General features: G+C 39.1%; 1 protein-coding gene across 1 annotated transcript in view; it reads left to right on the top strand.

Annotated features, from left to right (window-relative positions):
- Positions 1 to 23,597, top strand: part of nAChRalpha1 (nicotinic acetylcholine receptor alpha1) — a 76,426-nt gene that overhangs the window by 7,726 nt on the left and 45,103 nt on the right. The gene's annotated exons all lie outside the window — the stretch shown is intronic.

The raw sequence follows: 23,597 nt of genomic DNA, 5'->3' as shown, positions 1-23,597 counted from the left end.
TTTTTATTTATTTTTTTTATATATATATATTTTTTTTGTGATTGTAGTGTACTGTACATCAGTATTAATCTGTTACAGAACAAATAAAATTAAAAACAAGTAAGAAAGCTCTAGTCGAGACTGCTCGACTACGAGATCCCCTGAACCCTTGGAGCAATAGATATTTCAGTAATTTTTCGCGTCTTTCAGCTTACACAAGAAACACGCACACACACACACACAGGCATACATATACACACACGCATACAGACACACATACACACACACACACGCATACATACACAAACGCATACACACACACATACACATACACACACACATACACAAACACATACACACACATACACAAACACATACACACACAAGCACCCACGCATAAACACGCATGGGCTGCAGTGTGCGCTTACTATGAGAACTTAATTGTTTAATAACTTTTTTTATGGACGTACGATCTTCATGAAACTTTCAGATTATGATTATAACATGGATATGCATGTAATTGCCAAAGCACAAGTCTCTAGTATTTGAAATACGCTTTTTACAAAAGTGAGGGTGAAGGGGTGAATTTAAGGGTGGGGGGTAAATTTTAACAAAAACCGAAATTGTATAAATTGCATATAAGCATACATTAAAAATTTGGAGACTCTAGCAATAAAGGTGTAGAAGATATAATTTTATAACTGGTTTTCGATAAGGTTTTTTATCGATAAAAAAAGATCGGGATGAGTTATCGAATTTTAATGATAAACTTGATATGCGCGCTGTAATTACGGACATTTTAAAAAAAATTTGAAGTCTCTAGCTCTTATATCTTCTGAAATCGACGCGTTCATACATACGGACAGACGGACAGACGGACAGACGGACAGACAGACGGACAGGGCCAAATCAACTCAGCTCGTCACCCTGATCAAGAATATATATACTTTGTGGGGTCTGCCACGCCTCCTTCTCCCTGTTACATACATTTCAACAAAACCATTATACCCTGATTTCCCATTGAAAATGGGTTCAGGGTATAAAAAGAAAGTACTGTTCCTCTTTTTTAAAAATCCCATATTTTTTAAAATTTCCCATATGATATTGAGATATAAGTTTTTTTTTTTTTTATTCAAAACTAACATTTCCATGGTTGAATATCTGCATTGAGTCTTAAATACATTCATCCTGCTGCTCTGTAAAGAAGAAATCCCTTTCTCAGTTTCCAAAAAAAATCAGCAGAGAATATTTCTCTGGCAAGATAAAAATTACAGAAAGAGTTCATTTGCAATATATATTTATGCAAATTATATTTAATGTACATCTCATGTTTCACGTCTAGAGCTACTGAATTTTGATTGCCATCGTACAAGCAAAGTGCCCATTTAGTCTTGTGGCTTCACGCTGCAGCTTCAGTTTGGCCAAAATTCTTAAACCTGACTAGTCCAGGTGACAGTCTGGAAATCAGATTGTCAGGTTAATGCACTCAAAATGTTAATGAAGCACATACACATCACATTTGAATATATGATAAGCATACGCATGGGGCATGGACTATTCGCTGGCCTCCTTCGGATGGATGCGGGCATGTCAGGCACTTTAAAGCTGCCACCGTGCGACTCTAGTGTGGGGCAAACTTTCAACAGGAGCACATTTGAGCTGTGCTAATGAATTCCCCAGCAGACGCACATAAACAGAGCACAGTGAGACACTTTTTCTGATGTGTGCGAGTGCGAGTGTGTGGGTGTGTGTTTGTGTGCTTGTGCCACTGACAGTCATATAATTTCTAATGCGCTGCTTTTATGATCGCCATATACAAGAGACACTCACACAATCACACACAGGATGCGGTCGCGAAATACACCCACGGGTGCAGCCACAGTCGCAGGCATCGGCGCACGTGCCTGCGCCTATGTGTGTGTGTGTGTGTGGGTGTGTCGGTGTGTGTATCTTACTGTAAGTGTGTGCAAATTAAAATGCATAAAAGGATAACAGCGACGCTGCTGTTGTTGCTGACAAACCGCAGCAGCATCGAGGCGCGCCGCGACGAGGCGAGGTGAGCGCTGTGCCTATGCCTGTCAGCAAGATTGTCATTGTGGACAAATTTCGCGAAACTGCAGCTGAAACTAAAGCAACAACAACAGCAGCAGCTACAACAACAACAGCAGCATGGTAATATGTGCTGAGCTGAGCAGAGCCCTGGCAAATTGTACTGCAGGGAAAATTGTGATTTTCGCGCTCATCAACAACAACAGCAGCAGCAACAACAACAAGAACAACAACGGCGAGGTGCACGTGTTGCTGCGGTGCTCGGTGCTTAGACGAAAGCCTCGTCTGGTTTAATTTTAGCACTGGGGATGCGGCTCAGAGCAGTGCCTACTCATTCAGCGCCTTGACACTACTATGCCAATGTGTTTGTTTGTGTATGTGTGTGTATGCTCGGGTTTGGGTTTGTGTGTATGTATGCGTGTACTTTATACATATTGCATACTGTTAGGCGCTCATAAAAAAAACCCTTTACGTTACGACATAAAAATAGATGCCTGCTTGTACGTTGTTTGTGGCTGGCATTGTTGTTGTTGTTGCTATTGTTGTTGTGCTGCTGTGATGTGGAAAAAGTAGTTAGAGGCGCGCATATTGTACGGCCACAACGTCATAATCATCAAGAACATTTCAGTTATAAAGTTTTATATGATTTAAGTTCTTCAGACCCATAATTATCTGGAGCACAGTAAAATGTGGAAGTTTTTATGGCAGGCTCTGTTTGACTCGTGTTTACATATGAATAAGTATCATATACATACATATACGTATAACTATGTACGATTCCCTTTATTCTCAGTTTGTCGTATTTCATTCTGCATTGACATGACCTGCGGCAGAGCAATTGCCTAGGACGACACTGAGCGAACTGAGCGAATATTATTGGCAATCAAATGGAGTGCCATAAACCCGCGAGCAACTTTCTGTTTCCTGCTGATTGCAGGAAGCACTTCATCAGAATAAATCAAAACACTGCACAAGTCTCGGGGCAAACTTAATAAAGTGCAGGCGAGTAATGAAACGGAGACAAACACTGGCAAATATGTATATTGGATATGTACACATATATGCATATATATTGAATATCAGTAGTTCCATTATATATGTAGTCAATCAAGACAAAGAAATAGTAGAGAAGAGCAAGACAATTACGAGTGTGGAATTGATATACCTCATTTCAAAATACATCTGTCCACATTTCTTTGTGTTAAAGGAACAAATAGGCTCTTATGTTTTCACATAATATTTACAAATATGAATCAAATTCATATTTGTTTATAAATTGTAATAAGCGGCTGTGATAGATATTATATGAGTCTAAGAAAATGGGGTGATGCGATATTATTGCAAAATTAATTGAAAATTATATTGACTGAAATAAAACTAAACTGATTAATTTATTTGTATATTAAAGTGTTATTATATGATAATATTTGTATAATAATAATATAATCGGAGTGATCTTTGAAGAGACTTAAATTGAAAAACTTTCAATACTGTCGAATCTATTCATATAAACTCACTTATAAAATATATAAAATAACATTTGTAATAACTATAGCCGTATCAAAAATATTTCATTTAATTTTATTCAAATTATGTAATTTATTCATTACTACTGCATACCCTACTTCATTCACTTATTGGTTGCACAATTTGATTCCTATGGCCATCTGTCAAATATTAATTCAGCCTGCATTCCACATTTTTTATCCATTCACAAAAATTGTGGTGCTCATCGAATTCGAGTAATTCTTAAGTCACTCAGGCGTTCAAGTCCAATTTGACGATAGACCGCATTATTGGCGAATTTCTCTTGCCTCTATTTGAGAAAATGTAATGTGCTTTCGATAACATTTTGCTCAAGTGACAAATTTTTGTCGCCCAAACAAACGAGGAAAACAGAAAAAGTTCCAAAAAAAGTAAAGAAAATTGGGATGGGTCTGGCAGGCGAATAGAGCAAGTGTTAAATGTTGACATGTCATGACATTGCAGAGAGCAGCAGCAGCAGAAGCAGCAGCACCAAGCAGCTGTGCCTGGGCGGGTGAAGCAGCAGCAGTAGCAGCAGCGGCAGCAGAAGTAGAATATTGGTCAACAAGGAGTAGGGAGCAAGGCCCAAAGCGTTCCAGGAAGCGGCTTACGTCCTGACAGCTGACAGGCGAATCAATGAACTACGTTATGATGGGCCAGCAAGGCTCCTGGCCCCAGCTCGGCTCTCGCCCCGCTCACTCAGACATGAAATAACATTTGCTCTTTGCTCCAAGGATGTGTGGGTCTGTATATGTGTCGATATCTGTATCTGTGTGTGTGTGCGCGAGTGTATGTGTGTGCTAATACACAGCGTAACATCAACAAATATTGTCAACGCAACATTCAACTTGTTATCCCTTCCGCTTGCTTGCTTTGCTTCCGTCGCTGTCTTTGGCAGCGTCTCTGCTTAATTTCGATTTGAACTCCATGATGGCCGCCATTTTGTCTTTCGCTCGTTCCGTCACTCTCGTTCACACTTGTTTAGGCAGTGCCTCATGCCATCTCTTTCACTTATTTGCAGAAATTTATTGAAATTGTTTGTCAAATTCCGTTTACTTGTTTTGCGCATTTTTCTTTTGCTGACGACGTCGACGAATCGACGACGACGACGACGATGACGACGAGGACGACGGGAACGAGGATGGGGACTTGTACGAGGACAGGCTTCCACTCAACTTCCGTTGATGTCCTTTACGCCATTTCGTCGTTTTTTCTCATTTCGGCAAGGCAGTTAATCTAAAAACTCGCTGTATGCTCACTATATGACCGCTTCGTGCCATATCAAGCACAAGTTTCGAGGCCGCCGTCGCATTTATTTATTTATTTATATTTTTTTTATAAGTTTCAGCTATATAATTTTTTGCTGCTTTTTTCTACCATTTGCCATATACTCCTCTATAAATGTAAAAGCATAAGTATCCTCTGCTAGCTGCTATATGCCAATGTTTGTTATTCATTTTGCATTCATGCAATTTTCTGTCCACGTTGTTGTTGGGCAAGTAGCTATCGGAGTTGGTTTACATTTCGGGTTTGGTTTGATGGAAGCCACTGCTACATGCTTCTTTCTCATCCTTGAGAGGAACACAACAAAATACCAAAATATTGAAGGGCGTCGCAGAGGGAGCCAGAAATTGGCCTAAAGCAAAGACTTTGAAGTTTTTATTGATGTTGTTTGAATTTGAATGACGTTGTAAAATTATACGCAAAAATATGCAACCAGCAAAAATACGAGTGCTTCAATGCTGACAGAAAGAAAGAGCATAGGAAAAAAAAAAAAAAAAAAACAACGAAAAAGCACAGATCCCAAAGACACAAAAATGTTGCTAAGAAGTTTTTTGCTCCGCACTTACTACCATCTTTTAGCCATTTTACCCATTGTGCATGTGTGTGTGTGGGTTTTTTGTTTGCTGGTAAACGACATATGAAAAGTTTCATGTGCATATTTTTTCTTAGTTCTATATACAAGTTGGCTCACTTTCTTATATATATGTGATATATACACTTATATACACTTTTTTTTCTTTTTGAATAAATTGTTTTCTTGTGTTGGAGGAAGAGGCTTGAGTGCGTTTCATATGCTGAGTGTGAAAATAGTTTTAGTTGAATTTCTGTTGTTTATTTTTCTTTTTTCTATAAAAAAAAAAAAAACAGCAAAATTTCTCCTTGAACCGAACAAAATAAATAAGTTGATGAACCCACAAAGTCTCAAGTGAATCAGGTCATATTTTCAACTATTATTAGAATGTTAAGATATTAAAAAATAAATAAAAGTGCAGAGAACCTGTATTAAGAAAGACAATAGCTTGATGATCCATGTTAGACATTATTTCATTATTTATATTTACAATGTAGAAATTTATTTCTCAATGTAATGTATGCAGTATTTTATTTGGCAATTGGTAGCATAGATCTAGTAAGATTTTGCTTCATAGACATTGCCGCTGTTTATGCTTATCTGCTTCAAAAATGACAATCAAGTCTATGCAGCAATTCGGCTGATTGAAACTGATGTGAGTGTATATGTATGTTAAAGAGAAATTTCGTATAGGTCTTCATTTGGATTGATGCACTTTCAATTACTTAAATGTTCATCTCTATATTTGCTGCTATGAAAAGGAATTGCGATTTCATCACTTAAAAGATTTGCCTTTTACTGGTGCAAATTAGCCAGCGTCAAGTAAATCAGAGTGCCGTATATAATTTGTGTGTGTCAGGATCTCTCAATCTCCATGAACATCAACGAAGTAAGGACGATTTTTTTTTGTCATGCTAAACAAATCAAAGGCGGGGCAAGTACTTAAGTGGCAGGCAAGCAGAAATATAGGCTGAAAGCGAAAGAGAGAGAGAGAGAGAAAGAGACAGAGAGAGAGAGGTAACGGGAGCTAGAGGGAGAGTGTGTGAGAAACTGAAGTGAATGAGTGAAAGGAAAATTGCACAATAACGCTAGAACGCACTTGTACAGGCTTATTTATGCCAGGACAAATACACACACACACACACATACACACGCGCATACATAAGACTATAATAGGCTCAAGACGCTTTCATTCAACACTTTTTAGGAAGCCAAAATGGCGCCAGCATAAAAAGCACGACATCAACGACAAGGACCAAAGACAACAACAACAACAACAACAACACAAAATAAAGAGAATGAAACAGGGATTGGAATGAATGGCGTAAAGAGCAGCGTAATAGACATACGCACGAAAGACAAAACTAACGAAAAAGAAAATGCCCCAGAAAAAAAAAAGGAAAAGCGAAACGAGGAAAAGAAGCCACTAAAAAAGAGTGAGCAATGCGTCTGATTCTCACTTTTGGCATAGCTTTCAAATTCCCAGTTGCCTGGCTCGCACTGATTTGAGCCGCAAAAAGGGCAAGCAGACTGGCTGGCTGGCAGGTGGGCGGACAGGTGGGAAGGCAGCGAAAATGTAGTGGTCGGATACACCTTTGGAACTGGACAAAAGGGGACCGTATAGCATTCACCTATACATTCGCAGGGTGCTTTATGAGTGTTTTTCTTCTTCTTGTGTTATTATTTGCCTTTTTTCCTTTAGCAGCAGGGCGCGGCCTTGCAGCAGTCGTTGGCATACCAAAAGTATTGTGCAAAAAAAAAAAACCAAAAATGTGAAAAAAGTGAAAGAAAAAAGGAAAGGAAAAAAAAAGTAAAAAGTAAAAATGTCAATTTGCCAAATGCCGGCAAACGGATGCTGGAAGCTGACAGCAGCCGTAGCAGCGACAGCAGCACACCTTATAAAGGTGCGAATTGTTAAGCTGCTTGATGCTTACTGCTTGCTGCTTGCTGCTTGCCTGTAGATTGCGTGTCAACTGTGGCTGAAACTGAAACTTCAATGCCAGTGCTCCAATACGAGCATTAGGAGCGGGTTTCCAGGCATGACGGTGTCAAAGTTGCCGAAGCAACCACCGACAGTAGCGCAAAGTAATTTCCGAGATATTGTACACACACACACACACACACGCACATAGACATATACACAACACACACACACACACACACTGGAAACGAGTTATTCAGACATTCATGCAAAAGCCAAAGCAATCTTCAGCCACCACCCCGCATGAATCTGCCTAAGCCGAAACCACTTTAATTTCCTCAGGCTCCGGCAGCGACTCGGGCAACCCTCGTTACACGCGTATAAAATATATCTCCTGCCTCCGTTTACAGTCATTCACAACTTTGGGCCTTCAGATTTGGCTCAGACACCTCGCCTCGCCTCGCCCTTGCCCACCGACTGCTGGTGCATGATATCCGCGCACAGCGCACCTCGGCCGAGCGGCTCGTCTCAGAGCATAAGAGTGTTACGGTTAAATGTTGTCGTCCATTGCCAATTGCTATGATTTCAGTTGACTTCTGTGTGGCCAAGGCCCATACAGTTTAAAGTGTGTTTAATTTAAATGACTCAAGGGGTTGTTAATGCCCCGGGGGTGGCCGACTGTGCGGTTGCCCGCTGAGGGTAGCGGCCGAAAGTTTTGCCAGCAACTTTTCAAGCCCATCTGAATGCCAGCAAGTTCCGTGCGAAGCCAAACTGTCAAAATGTATGTGCTTAGCAATTTTCCACTGTAGCCAAAACTCTTCTTAACCAGTTTGTAGTGCGCTTTACGTAAAGCTTTCTCAAACTGCTTCTTAATTAAATGGCCGAGCGATAGTTACGTAGAAAACTAACATTTCTTCAAATATATATTACCAACTTCATTTTCAACAAATTTTCAGAAAATTACTACAAGGCTAATTTTTCGTTGAGCTTAAAGCGACTTTCAAGGTATTTACAACTTCAATTTTTTTCCAAGTGCATTGAGACTCGTCGCATAATGAAGGCAGAACTCTGTATATTTGTTATTTACATGGATAAATGAAATTTAATTTTCGTTTCAATCGATTTTTGGATAATCGTTGACTTCACAGCTCTGCTTCTGGCTCAGCTCTGGCTTTGGCTCTGGCTCTGGGCAGCTGAAAAAGCCGAACGCCCTTTTTTAACACCAACATCCGATATGACTTACATGGGCGTATACTCCTACACACAGACGCACACACACACATGCATGCACACTGTATTGAATTCTAAGCGAATTGTGCGACTCACAATATTCGATTCTTATTGTAATCATATGAATATATTCTTCGCATTATAATGCTCAATGCTGAGCTTCAGTGGCTTTTTCCTTGCGCAGTCGTTGACTTTTTGCATTTTTAATGTGTGTAAATGTGGCTCTCCCTGACTTTCCCGGCTCTCTACAGCACTCCACAGCACAGCCTGTCCTTTTCCCTGTCCCTTCATGTGAGAGCGTTCAATAATTTCCGCCACGCCATTTTGAGTTGGGTAACGTGCGTGGTGCCTCGTTGCCGCTGCCAAATAGAGTGTAACGTTTGTATATATGAGTATGAGTGTGTGTGTGTGTGTGTGTGTGTGTGTGTGTGTGTGTGGCGCCATCAACTTGAAAAAGCGTCAGTGGGCAAAACCTTAAATCTCTGTTGGCATTTTTTGTGTGTTTTTTTGTGTATGTGCTTGTGCGTGTGTGAGTGTGTATAATACACACCTCTTCTGCCTTCCGTCTTCTGCTTTCCGTCTTCCGCATTCCTCCATCCACCGTTCGCCGCCAGCAAATCGCATTTGTATCACTGCACTCGGCTGCTTTCACTTGGCGCAGCTTAACAGGCCTGGCTAGGGCTGGGCTCGGCTTGGCTGGGTATTTCTGCAACGTTTCGCCGCCTAACAAACCGGAAGGAAGTAAGTTTTTAAACGCAGTCAGTGCCAGATTCAGTTCAGGTATTGGAATTCTTCACTGCAGCCACAAATCGCCTTTGGACGTGGACGTGACTCTGCGGCCGAAGTCAGACGCGCGGGGGGCAGGGACAGTTTATTACGCTGCACGCGCGAATTGCAATGCTTCCGCTTAACGAAGCGAAGTCGCCGTTCGCCAAAGTAAATGCAACGAAATTGCCCAGCCAAAAAAAAAAAATAAAATAAAAATTAAAGCTGGATGAAAGAGCTAACTCATTGAGTCGCCGATAAAAAATAAAAATAAAGCAGTTCAGTACGAAATCCATTTTAAAACAAGTAATCAGCTCTGGGCTCTTTGCTGCCTGGCAACGGTTATTTTAAGAGTACAATATTACAATTTGTGATTTTTAAATAACGATTGCTCGAATTGTCAGATATGTTCAGATCGGCATTTTTCTTAAGTAACTTTCTTGATTTATAAATTATATTGAAATAAATTTCCGTTATTTTATATTATTTTATTTTTTTGAATATATATTTTTGCCTCCCTCAATAAAACGGTTTATTTTGTATATAAATATTATATTTTTTGAATCGATTGTCACAGAGTTGAGGTCGATTGACAGACCTTCCCTAATTTAAAACGTATTTATTATTAACTCATTGCTTTAATTTTGCTTCAATTTTACTTTATTGTTGCCTTGGATAAAGCGCTTTGCGGCTTAAGTGTAATTTATTTACATTGTACACTACGAACATCTTTTTAGAAAGTTATCCAATAATAATAAATGGCTTTGTTTGTGTCTGCATTACGTATACGCCACGTGTTGTCTGCTTGAAGTAAAATCGATTTTCAGCCATTTTGATTTCGTTTATTTGGTCGAGAACGGCATTGGCCATAACAAAATATTTATGCGGCGTCATTGGGGCATCATTTAAGTCGTTTGCTGGCATCCACAAATCTTTGCCCATCTGTTTGGGCTTAGGGCCAGTCTTAATTTGAATTTAATTGAAGCGCTGGATGCACTAGTCCCACTCAATGTTGTTCCACTCTACGATTACAGTCACATGCCAACCAGCCACCCCCGTAACCAGCCGCACTCTGCCGCTTTCCGTTTCAATGTAACTGGCACATCCGCATCCAATTAATGGTGCCGAAACTAGCGTGGAATGTATGTCGAGTGCCAGGGTACGTAGTACGAGCTGTTAAATAAAATATGGAGCCAGTATGCGAGCCACCCGCTGCCGAGGCTGACGCTGATGCTGATGCTGATGCTGACGAGGATTGCTGAGAGCCGGGTGCTTGGCCCTTTTTTTCCGGCGTGCTTGCTTACAGCTACGGCAGGGAGAGCGGGGAGAAGGAAAGTCAGCGAAAGCATCTGGAAATGGTTAGGGGGGAAAGTGCGTGCTTGTCAGTGTGTGTGTGTACTTACATGTTTGTGTATGTGTGTGTGTGCCACTTAATTTTACATTTTCATTTGCCAGCTCCGATGACTTTTGGCCATTTACAATCATTTTTTGTTTCTTTTTAAGCTTGCGGCAAACTTGCAATGGAAATTGCGTATTAAATTAATTTTCAGCTTGTTTGAAGTTTGACCTGCAGCAGCAGCAGCAGCAGCAACAACAACAACAACCACAACAACAACGTTATAACCAACAGCAGAAGCAGCAGCAACAACATTGCCAAACAGCAAATAAAACCATGTAGTTTATGTTGACATGCCGCAGTGTGGTGCAATTTGGGTGCGTCGTGAGTTTATGGCCCACACAAGAGCCTCGTATGTATGTATGTAACAGCAATACGACAAAGCCAAATTGTAGCTGTTGCTAGTTACCAGTTGCCTGCTGCCTGCTGCCCGCTTCCCGCTACCCGCCGCCTCCTGCCAGTTGGTTACTTCCATTTGGTAGTTGGGCTGCTATTAGCTTTGCTTTTTTACTGCGCGCCCATCCAAAAATGAAAAGCCAGCGAGGCAAACGCAGGAAATAGTAAAATGTCAGCGTAAAACTGTAATTTATGTGCATGTGCGAGCAGTCGCTAGAGATGCCCAGACAGACACAGTGGGGGACAGACACATGGACAGAGCGAGATGCAGCGAAGTAGCTGATCTGAGCGTTGGCTAGCTGCTTGCTCTTTATGCGCGTTTTATTTGGCTGTTGCCTTTTGACGCTGTAGAAGACAACATTTTCTAACTGCTTATTGTTGTTGTTGCTGCTGCTGCTGCTGCTGCTGCTGCTTCTGCTGCTGCTGTTGGCCATAAACGTAACCAAGCACGCATCAATCAATTCATCGACTGCGCTTTAAGCCTCACGAAACCCTACAGCCAAAACTGAAAACGACCCGTACGTCTCTCTTATGGCCTTGGCAACAGCGACAGCATGCGAGGGCTGCCCTTTGGTCATAAAACTTTCGAAAAGGTTTGTCAGCTATCCCTAGCCCTAATTATTCTACATGTGTTTGTGCACACGTCTATGTGTGTGTGTGTGCGTATTACGAACACACCTTTTTATTTGGATCGATATGTGTATGATTTTATGTGTGTGATAAAATATCGTTGTACTATGAAGGCTTTGAGCACTAACAAATTTTCCATTTTTATGTAACAATTTAATGTTGATTACTTGCGAAAATGTAGGCACTCTAATATAAAATTGAATCAATATTTTAGTCGTTTCAAGAATTTAGCCAGATATGAAATTTAAGTTATTTTTTGATAAAAGTTTATTTCACAGTTTATATAATTACAAAAAATATCACTATTTTTAACTAGTTGCTTATATTGAAAACAAGTTAAAAATAGACTTGTTAATTTATTTTAATAAAATGTAAAAATGTAAAAAAAAGGAAAACGAAATACATTCAAATTGGAATAGAAATATACAGGTATTTATTAAAATATAATTAAATTCTCCAAATTAAAATTAGTATATATATATATAAATATGTAGAAGGCGTACACTTTTTATATATAAATTGACTTTTTGCTTAAACTCTAATCTCATAGCTGATTCGTTCATTTGAAGAGAATTTAAAGAAATCTTACGACTTCAGATGGCCTTCGACTCCTCGTGTTTATCCTAAAAAAGTTAGCCCACTTTCCCTCTCTTCTTTGCTGCCAACCTTCACTATTAATATTGCGTTTTTCCCCCTTTTTTTTATAAAGGGCATTTTATTTTTGTATGAGAATTTATTCGCTTGTAGCCATTTCACCTTTTCTACTGTCTACGTTCTGCTTATTTAGTAAGCTGTGTGCCATCATAAATATTATGTCTCTCTGCGAAAAAAAGACACAACTTCTGAAATTTATGTGACCACAGCTTACACACACACACACATGCATATATACATGTATAAATATATACATAGCCACTTGTATGGGTAGAGATATTGGACCCGAAAGGCAACGCTTCTGTCCTTTTGGCATTGAACTTTGCGGCAATCGTTTGCTATCAGTTTAAGCCGCTATTGTTGCTGCTGTTGTTGGTGTTGCTGATGTTGCCATTGGTCAAATGTGACACAACTTTGATTGAGCTGCTAGCAACGAGATGCGATTAGAGCAGCTGCGAAAAATCCAGCAGACAAACGGACAACTTAAGAAGCCAGCAAAATGAGATGTTAGACAGGCATTGAAATCACTCAGCAGACGCGAGCGAACACACTCCACTTGAAACGACAAGTTAATCATTAATTTTGGCTGACATGTCACAATTTCAAGTATTCAATTTCATTTACTTCAAAGTCGGAAGCAGGGCGCGCGTGTGCGCTTAGCAGATTATAATTTGAATATGAATGTGTTCCCAAAATCGTATTCAACAACGAAATCGCGCGATAGTTTGGAGTACATAAATATATTTATGGTAATGTGTGCGTACATATGAAAATTATCTTATTTAATCTAGTTGGCGAATTGCGAGCGATATCATTAACTGGAATTCGCTAAAGGCGCTGCAGACAGAAGCCCAAAGAGCAGCTGCAAAATTATTTATAATAAACACAATAAGCATGAAGCAGCTGCTGCCAATGGCTGACAAAAGGGCGTGGCTGTGGCAATGGCGGTGGCGTTGGCTGTGGCTGTGGCAGATGGCAGATGGCGGTTGGGTGACGGTTTGCGGATGACAAGCGTAAAAGGCATGCAAAATGTTTAATTCTCGAGACGTTTTGCAGTTTAATTACGTGTTTACCGCGCACTTAGCTGTGGCTGATGTGTGCGTGTGTATCAGGTGTTTACTATCTAGTGTCTAATGTCAATCCAGTAGAGCTCAGTCAGGCACGCTGCCAACGAGTGCTGCCACGACCTAGTCTCAGTGCTTGCCCCAAGAAGTATGCTACACATTTTATATTTTCTAACATATTTGCCACAAATAGCTCGCATTTCTGTCGGTTTTCGTGTGGCAAAAATGCAAAATATTTTATGGTCTGCCCTTGATAAAGCGGGCACATGAAAGGCGAGCAGAACAAAAAGGAAAGCAACAACAGCAACAACAAAATGAAAATACCAATCAGCGCGCCTGTCAGTTTGCAGCCCAACTCGTGCTTATCGGCAAGTTTTTGATTTGCTTTAAACTTTTCTCTCTGCAACATAAAATATGGCAACAAAGCTGACGAGCGCCTGAGCGCTGTTTCCTTTGAGGCTGGCTCATCGACTTGTCCTTTTTCGTGCCTTGGCATCTCCTTTAGTTGTTGTTGTTGTCAGCCGCCTGCTGTGCGCGCAGCTCAATTATATACATTTTTATAGCTGAGGTAAATTTATGCGCGCGTTCGTTTCTTGTGTTTACCCAGTAAAAGTAAAAGATGTGATGGCAGCCCAGCCACTGCCTTGGGGCGACTCCACCTGCCATGCGTTTCAACTTCGGCTTTTCTTTTCTTCTCTTTTCTTTTCTCTTCTGTTCCCTGTTTGTTTTGGAAAAAGAGGTCAAATTATTTGTACAAATGTTTTCCATACTCAACATAAGTAATGAGAGTGTTTTTATTAATCAAATCACAAAGTTACGGCCTATATGTATAGATCTTTGATAAGGGTTAGCCATCCCCTTCAAAGGGGCTGTTCGCAGCGATTCTTATAACTTATTTGTTTTCCCTGCATCACAGATCACAATTTTCAACAGCTGTTTGCATACCAGAATGAATTCCCATGAACTCTACCTAAGAATTCACCTGAAGCAATCACATCTAACATTTCACACGAGCTGTGATGGCGACTTTGCATGCAAATAAAAGACAAAGGCCATAAACCTTTTCGTAATTCATTAATTAATGCGGCGGCTGGCCAAGAGCAACGGGTCATTAGGCCGACTTTCACCTCATGTGGCGCTGTTTGTCTGTAGTAGTAACTAGATCTTCGTTCATTCACCTGGCCAAGGCGAAACTTTCTTAATTTCTTCTGCTTTATTGTTGACGTTACTATTATTATTATTATGGCTGCCATAGCTCTGTTAGCTTGGGATTGGCATAAATTTCACGCACAACACCAAATCACGTCGCAAATTATTGACCATGCTGGCCGAATAAGGAGAGCCCTGTATGTCTGTGTTGCTTTTCTTATAACGACCCTATTTACAAAAATTATGACCTCTTTTTGTGCGTAAGACAATGCCACAATCTGAAAGAAATACTGAAGAGAAAAATATATGTATATATATATATGTATATATATATATGTATATATATATATATATGTATATATATAAAGAGATATATCTTTAATCAGCTTAATGCAATGGGAATTTGAAAAGATTTTATTAATTGCGGTTCTAACTGTAATTCAAGCATTTCATTTCCTTTGCTAAAAACTTAATTAATTTCAATAGACATTTATCGGCGTGAGATTAGCACAGAAAAAAAAAAGAAAATAAGAATCTAATTGGAAAAGAAATGCGAGCTTGAACATAAATCAATGGATTGTTACTTGACTTTTGTTTCCGAAATTTAGCTCTGACTTATATTGAAACGGTTACGGGGTGCGGGGTGCAAGCGAAGGGTAGATGGTGCTCAGCGGAAATTGATTATGCAGGTGAGTTACGGCTGCGACTGATATATGGCCTGCACGTAGCTGGTTTTAATTGAAAACCAAAATGGCGCTGGCCAAACACAAATGAGTGGAGCACAAGCCAAAGTCGGGGCGTGTCGGTTGTTGATTTTATGCTAATCTATGCAGCTAAGCTGGAGCATCAAAGACGCCGCTCGGAGCAGCTCCGCATTAGAGCGGGACCTGCCTGAACGCTGTCAAGTCCTTTGATACTCTGCATAAAATTAAACGACAGCAGCCGCTACTGCTTCCTTCACTGAATAAGTCTAAGTTAAGTAAACAGATTTTTTTTTTTATAATTATGCGCAGGTATGCGCTGGCGGCTTCGCTTGTCATATTCATTATACTTCATACTGAACGAATGGACGTTCCTAAGGATCTCCTTGGACGCTCTGTGCATTTTATCAGCGGACGCAGCTGCTGGGCTGCACTGTTACCAATTCAATTAATATTCCTTCTCCCGCACGGGCTTATTATTTTTATGATAATTAGGTAGAGCCCGACTTTATGCCGCTTACGTAATGTGCTCGGGCACCCTGTGAGTGCAAGCGGCCAGCGGTTGTCGAAAAATTCCGTACGGCAGCTTGGCAGCAAGTGCAACCCAAATGCCACAACAATGCCAGAACTTTGGCCATGCGGTTGGGCTATGCAGTCAAAGCTGACGTCGGAGTAGCCATCAGGCAGCTGGCCTTCGACTTGACGCTTAATTGGCTTTGGACCAAAATCAATTATTACGCACAAACAAAGAGGAGCTCTGGCCGGCTATCCATTAGCTCGCCTCAACAGCTGTTTAGACCAGCTTTCGACTGGCAGCCATCTTTCCTCTCAATTGATTATTCGGGCCATGGCAGGCCGGGGCAGGCTCTCGATTTAAAGGGTAGCTGCTTTTTTATGAAAATCAATCAATTTGTTTACTTCTTATAAAGTATAACGTTTTTATTCATAAGAATTTTCGTTTCATTTAAAAAAATCTCTTGCTCGCTCTGTTCTCAGAATTCATTATCATTTGCGATTTGCATTTTCTAGCTTTTAAATCAGCGCTTTGAAAAGTTTTCTTTCTTGGAATAATTTGCGCAATTTATACATTGTGCTCCTCAGTAGAAACTATTTAACATTGTTTAATTAAAAATTTAAATTGCATTAATGTAATAAATCAGAAATTATTTATCACCCGGTCACTCTCGTTCTACTCATTGACTTTGTGTGCATAGGCGATGCTGGACGAGGCAGGAACTTTGGCCACAGTCGAATGCAAACTTGGTGCCTTCTTCTGTATATTGTATGCAAGTCTCTTTTGATTTTTCCTTCTGTAATTTTTTAGCCTACTTTCTATTTGGAACGAAATTATTTTGCTCTCTAACTTTGCGCAACCGAACGAAATATTTTGATTTGCTGCTGCCTGTGGCAAAAGTTCGTTAAAATATTCATAATTACTTGGCGTGTGATGCGGCGGCACTTGAAGCACCATCCTCTCCCTCCGTTCCCCTTTGACCCGTATGCCCAGCGTCCCCTTCACCGCGTGCCCCATAGCCGATGGAACATTGCAGAGCAAAACAGAAATTTTGCCACTTAATGAGCGAGGGCGAAACTTTGGCCAAACTTTTGGAGCAGCGCATAAAATGTATAAGAAAGACGGCCAGAAGGGGCTGTGGGGAGGGGAGTGGTAGCTGGGGCACGTTTAAAATAATTACGAATTTATTTAAGCTCCTTTACGGCGAAAAAATAATTTACAATAGATGCTTGATGTTAGAGTGGGCGGTGCACTTAAGAAGCGAACAGACGAGCCAACCAACGCAACTTTCTTGGCCAGTGATTGTGGCTGACAGCTTCCCTTTAGGCCCCGAAAGTCAGAGGCGACTACCGAACTAAAGAATTTATGCTTATGTCATGGATTTTACAAATTTACACAACGCTTAGTCGTAAAAAAAAAAGAAAAGAATGAGAAAGAAAACGTAGTTGCCTCTCTCCATTTTTAATGGCTGCCATTGCCATTGCCATTTCATGGCCACAAGACAAGGCACTGGCAGTGCCACAAAAAGGCTGACAGTCTGTCGCCCCGACATGTGACACTCGCACACACATACACACATACACAAAGGCGCAATTATCCTGTGTGCCCCCGAACAAGAAAAGAAATTGCCAAAACTATGCTTTCAGTGTCCAGAGCCCAACTCTGTTAACAACAACCAACCCATCAGCCGACCCCACTCACCCATCTCCCAGCTCAGCCAACTCAGCAACTCATCCAACTCACATGTGTAAGCGCACACAAAGGACATGTTTTGGGCCGAGTTGTTGAGTCCATTTGCAAATTTTTTGGTCATGCTGCGACTGCTGAAAGCGGGTTAAAGCCACCTCAGACCAGTGAAAGTATTTTCTGTATATAATATGTATAGTACTTACATTCGACTGCCATTGCTGTTGCTTTTGCCTTTCCCATTGCCTTTGCCTTTGCCGTTGCCTTTGCTTTTGCCGTTGCCTTTTATGTTCGCCAGTTGTTGGGGCAGAGCCACAGCAACCAGCCGTTGGGCCGTCAATCCCTCGTATCTCTGTGTAGTTGTGCGTAAAAGCCTTATAAATAAGTTATACACGTGGTAGATGGGCATTGGCCTCGTCGTCAGCCAGACGCCAGATAGAACACGCAAGGCCTGCTGCAGTATCTAAGTGCAGGAGTGGGAGTGCTACTATAGCTAATATTGTAGATCTGCACCCTAAACTTATTTTTATGCAACAAATATGCTTCTTTAAACAATAAAAATATGAGACAGAAGGTAGTGCAAGATTTTAGATTGTTCATTATAATTTATTAAAAATATTCCCACTGCTTCATATAGTTGAATTACTTAAAAATGGTATTAAAAATGTTGATAAAAAATACACGTTTTGCAAATAAACATAGGTAATTCTCTAATATGTTAGTCGTCATTTATGAAGCAGCCAATTTTCCTCTTCGTTAATTTACCAAAGTTTCTTTTTTTCACAAATGTGTAAAGTTTCATTATTATGGTTGTTCTCTTTTACACAAAAATCGACAAAAGCGAAAGCAAAAAATTAAAAATTAAATAAAATGGGGCACGCCGCAGATTGAAATCCACTTGTAAAGAGAGAGAGGAAGAAAGGGAGAGCAAGAGATTTCACGAAAGGAGAGATTTGAAACTAAATATACATATGTAAATGTTACGCATGAATTAATGAAGCTGTATATTATGATTTATGAATTTAATGCCCAGTAGTAGAAGACTTCATTTAACTTTAATCAAATAAGCTAATTATCATTTATGCTTGCCTTAGATGAGTGGAGCGATACAATATTAAAATGATCATTAAACATTATTGAATATTTCTATATATAAATATTTAGTCCATTTTGCATTATGGGGGACATAGTGATTTGCCTAAGACAAAGATGTTATTTATAAGCACAATATTAACCATTCGAGTCAAGTCTTAATTAACAGCTGGCTTAGAGCTATTACTGCATTTGACATTTCACATTCACCTGAACTGTTTTCATTTCTTGTTCTGTATAAATACCAGCTCTGGCCTCTGCATATTTTCAAGTATTTATACTAAGATTTGTTTTTGTTTTTCCCCTTTGGCGTGGGAGTGAGAATAAATATAATGCAAGTAATTTTACAAACAGGCGTAATTGAAGCAATTCACAGAGACTCAATCGAAGGTACTCGGATCGCTGTAGGAGCGAATGAAATTCGAGTTGTGCAATTAGCAACCCTTGCCGAAAGCCATCGTATCGATTTGCAATTAAGCGTAGCTCTCTGGTAAAAACTTGTAAAAAGACGAATATATAAGAATATTTTGTGGCTGTGTGTGCGAGGAGTGGAATGGGGCGTGGCAGGGGCTCTTTATGCAATTGGATTTAATGATGCGCGAACTATTAAGCACATTAAAAGCATTAAAAGCATTTTTTTGCCAGCACCTTTCAGTGGCAATCTTTAAAGGGCACAGAAACGAGGCAGCCAGGCAAAGCCCAGGACATGCAACCAACATTTATTGGCTTTGACAGAAGCCATTAAAATTTTTACGCTACAAGTAAAGCTGAGTGCAGTTGACACACGTGTGTAAAAAAAAAAAAATAAAATACAGGACTATGAAAAAAATTAACGCTAAATGATATTAAATTTTCTCAACTACTTGAATGTAAAGCTTTTAGCTTGGCTTTTACGTGAATGCCCGTTTTGTGACTGACGCCAACGACCGCTTAATTTAATGGAATGCATTGCAAACGTGGCGTATGCGCAATTGAATTAGTGAGAAATAGGTATACTAGAAATAGACTTGGCAGAGTGAAGCGCGAAAATGAGAAAGAAAAAATGAAATTAAATTTAAAACACATCAGACGCGCATTAGACGCAAGCCAGAGCCAGACTGCGCATAAGGATGTGGCCAAGGATGCGAGCAGGGCGAACGGGACGAAAAGCAGCTGCCAGCCACGAAATTAACTTGCGAGCCATGGCAAAGACAAACAGCAGTTGGAAATGAAATAAAACAAAAAATGCGACGTGTACACACAAACACAGGCCCACAACACACATACATAGGAACACACACACACACATACACAGAGAGAACTTGACATATGACATTTAATTTACTGTCTTTGGTATGTTGCTTTCGCTTGGCGCACTGCCAAAAGCATTTGCTCACATTCATTAATTTTCATTTTCGTAAAACATAAAAAAATCAACTAGGAGAACAAACCGCAACGGGAAGGGTATACTTTGCAGCTGGAACACCCTACGGTAAAACACCGTATGAATAGCAATAATAATTATATATGTACTTAAATCAAATAATAAGAACCGCAGTGGCATAGACAGTGCTGATATAGGAAAAAGAAATTGTATTTAGCACTACATTTATTTTACATTTATTTAAGTCAGTTGTATTAAGTTAGTTTGTGATATAAATGCCAAATATTAAAATAAAATATAATTAATTGTGGAAGTAAAGAGAAAGGATACTCATTACAATGCTCAAGGCTATATTAAAAATATATATTTTTAAAAAATTATATATACATATATATATAAATAAATATATATATATATATATTTATATATATATATATATATATATATATGAGTCTTGAGCACATTTTGTCAATCTTAAGAATGTTAGATTTACGAATATATATATATATATATATATATATATATATATATATATATATATATATATATATATATATATATATATATATATATATATATATATATATTCGTAAATCTAACATTCTTAAGATTGACAAAATGTGCTCAAGACTCATAATTCCCTTTGCCCAGAGCTGAGCAAGCGAACGAGTATCCTGCAAACACTTATATGGATGAGTTGCGCGGCAGTTTTTGCTTTGGGGCTCTGCTGGCGCCGTCGTAGTCATTACGAACATTATGTTTTGGGGCATCGCAACTAATGCCCAGCGTCACCCTCACACACACACACACACACACACATACGCACACACACACTCATACACATCATGCAGTGGAAGGCAGCAGCTAATAAAATATTTTATGCGGGGCTTATCTGACATATCAAAGTATGGACCTTTGCAGCTGTGACAGTGAGCAACAAAAAGCAGCGCACAGGACGCATTATTAACAGTCGCCCCCTAAAAATACAAGCAGCATCAACAAACATCCAATGTCAAATATAAAAAGTAAAAACAACACACACATACACAAATTCTAATGTTAGAGTTTATGACCAAAAGCAACAGTCCAAAAGCAGAGACGGAACCGAAGGGAGGCGGATGGCAACATGGGGTGGCAATGGCAAAACATAGCGGTGCTGAGCTCATTTCTTCTTTAGCCCTCCTCCCCTCTCTTCTGCTCCTTCCGCCGCCTGTCTGCAGCTGGTTTCAACTGCTTTCCGGTTTTCTATGTCGTCGTGGTCGCAGCTAATTCGAGCTCAGTTTTTGGTCAAGTGCAGTTTTCTAGCCTGCAAGCAAACATTTTTGTGTCCTGATAATAGCACAACATGCGGTTACCTTTTTATACATATACACACACATACACACAAAGCAGAAAAACCACACAGAGCTACAAAGTTTTTACAACTTTTTGTGACACGCAATTTTTTGCCAGTTGCTTTAATTTTGTTTTGGTTAATTTCCGTTTACGTCTTTCTAGACTTAACACTGTATTGTATGATTAAAACGAGAAAAGGTTGTTAGTTCTATGTCACTCAGTTGCCGAAGTCTGCTATTGTAATAATTAATTAAATTATTAAATAACACAAATAATTGTAGTCTGCATTTTCACTTATTTATTTCACTAATAATAAATTAAATTATTCATTAACAAAAATAATCTTTTCTTTTCAGGTAAGTCCAATTTGTAAATGCTCAACGTCATCACATATGTATGAGAAAAGCCGTAGAGGTTGGTTTTACTTTTATTGAAACTCTTATTTAAATTCATATTGTATATATATATATATATACATATGTGTGAGTATACTTACTGAAACGAAGACAAAAATGAACAGAAATGCGAACTGACGGCGTAATTATCAGTTCCCAGAGCGAGATGGTCGGACTTGCACTGATTTACACTGAAACAAAAATTAATTAATATTTCGGTTTGCAAAAATTATATGTACTACAAAATTCTCTACAGACAGCGCAACTTATTCTTCACTACTTCTAAATGCATAAAAACCTGCTTATGTTCATTAAATTCATAATTATATGAAGATCGACCTGCACAAATATTTTGTGAATATGCTACATTGTAAACCCACATGTTATATACGTTACAAAGTAGATTTTCGTTATCACGTTTCAATTAAAATGTTTGTCAACAGATTAAGCCTATGCAGGGGCTTAGCGCCTTGATAACTGTTCGATCCATTATACAAACAAAAAGCTTTGCGGCTTACAACTATGTGGGCTTATTTCGAAAAGCTTGTAAAAACCCGCGCACTGGGTTGAATAGAAAGTTTTCTGACACAGACTTGTCATACTGACTTGTCATACATGTGTTGCTGTTGAATTATCTTAGATTCCAGAAATTAAGCCAGGATATGCTTATTGCCTTAATCAGGTCTTACTGCTTGTTTTTTAAATAAAGAAAGAAACACAATGGCTAATTTAGCACATTGCAATGTCTACAAGTGCAGCCTATAAGTATGAGCACATGATATTTCATTACGGCAGCAGAAGCGAGTAAATAATGTCCCGCCGAGCAGAGCAGTCGAGCAGTGGAGCGTCGAGCCGCCAGCAGGCGTCGACGGAAATGCTGCAATGCATAAATTTCCAGAGGCAGAGCCAACAAATAGTTCTGCAGTTCTCGTCCTGCTTCGATGCCTTCAAGCCGTGCAATGGTGGCCACTGCCTGCCAATACGTTGGTATTTATTTATATTGCTATAAAAATATTTATACTCTTGCATTGTGACAGCCGACACACCTGCTGGAGCTCGATTCTGCAACGGAAGACGAACGTCGACAGGGAAGTGGCTGAAAAACAATCTCGACAGCAGCTGCCGTAGCTGCTGCCGTCCCATGCCTTATAGCCTGAGTGCTACTTTATCCATCAATTTTATTCACTACTCAATCTCAATCTCTTGGTGCTCCCACAATGGCAATTGCATTTGCCTCAGCCCCAGCGACAGACACATTGTAGTTGCAATATAGAAATATTAAGTAATTGAATTCAAATGTGATACGCACAACAGGGTTATTTTAAGAGTAGTTTGGGATACGATACACACACACACACACACAGGGACAGCGCCAAAGGGCATCAAACGAAGAGCTTTTGCCGGCTTGCTCAATGCTATTAAAACTACTCTCTGGAGCGTCTTCATTACTGTCATTGGTGTAGACAATCGCTGTTAGAGGTGTTCCCTCCATTAATTTCTCCCCGATTTCGTAAATTAAAAGCAAATGCAGCAAAGACTAAATTAAAATTAAATTTTTGCTGTGAATGTTCACATAATAAATAATAAAATAAATAACAAATAATAAATAAAAATAATAAATAATAAATAATAAATAATAAATAATAAATAATAAATAATAATAATAATAATAATAATAAATAATAAATAATAAATAATAAATAATAAATAATAAATAATAAATAATAAATAATAAATAATAATAATAATAAATAATAAATAATAAATAATAAATAATAAATAATAAATAATAAATAATAAATAATAAATAATAAATAATAAATAATAAATAATAAATAACAAATAATAAATGTGATATAGATTTTCAGAACAGCTTGCGCAATAATTTCGCTTCCTCTA

The sequence above is a fragment of the Drosophila arizonae genome, chromosome 2 (genome assembly GCF_054131065.1).
Source record: "Drosophila arizonae isolate 15081-1271.41 chromosome 2, UAZ_ARI_1.0, whole genome shotgun sequence".
Taxonomy (NCBI): domain Eukaryota; kingdom Metazoa; phylum Arthropoda; class Insecta; order Diptera; family Drosophilidae; genus Drosophila; species Drosophila arizonae.
Note: the sequence above shows the minus strand (reverse complement) of the source record. Positions and strands in the feature narration are given on the sequence as shown.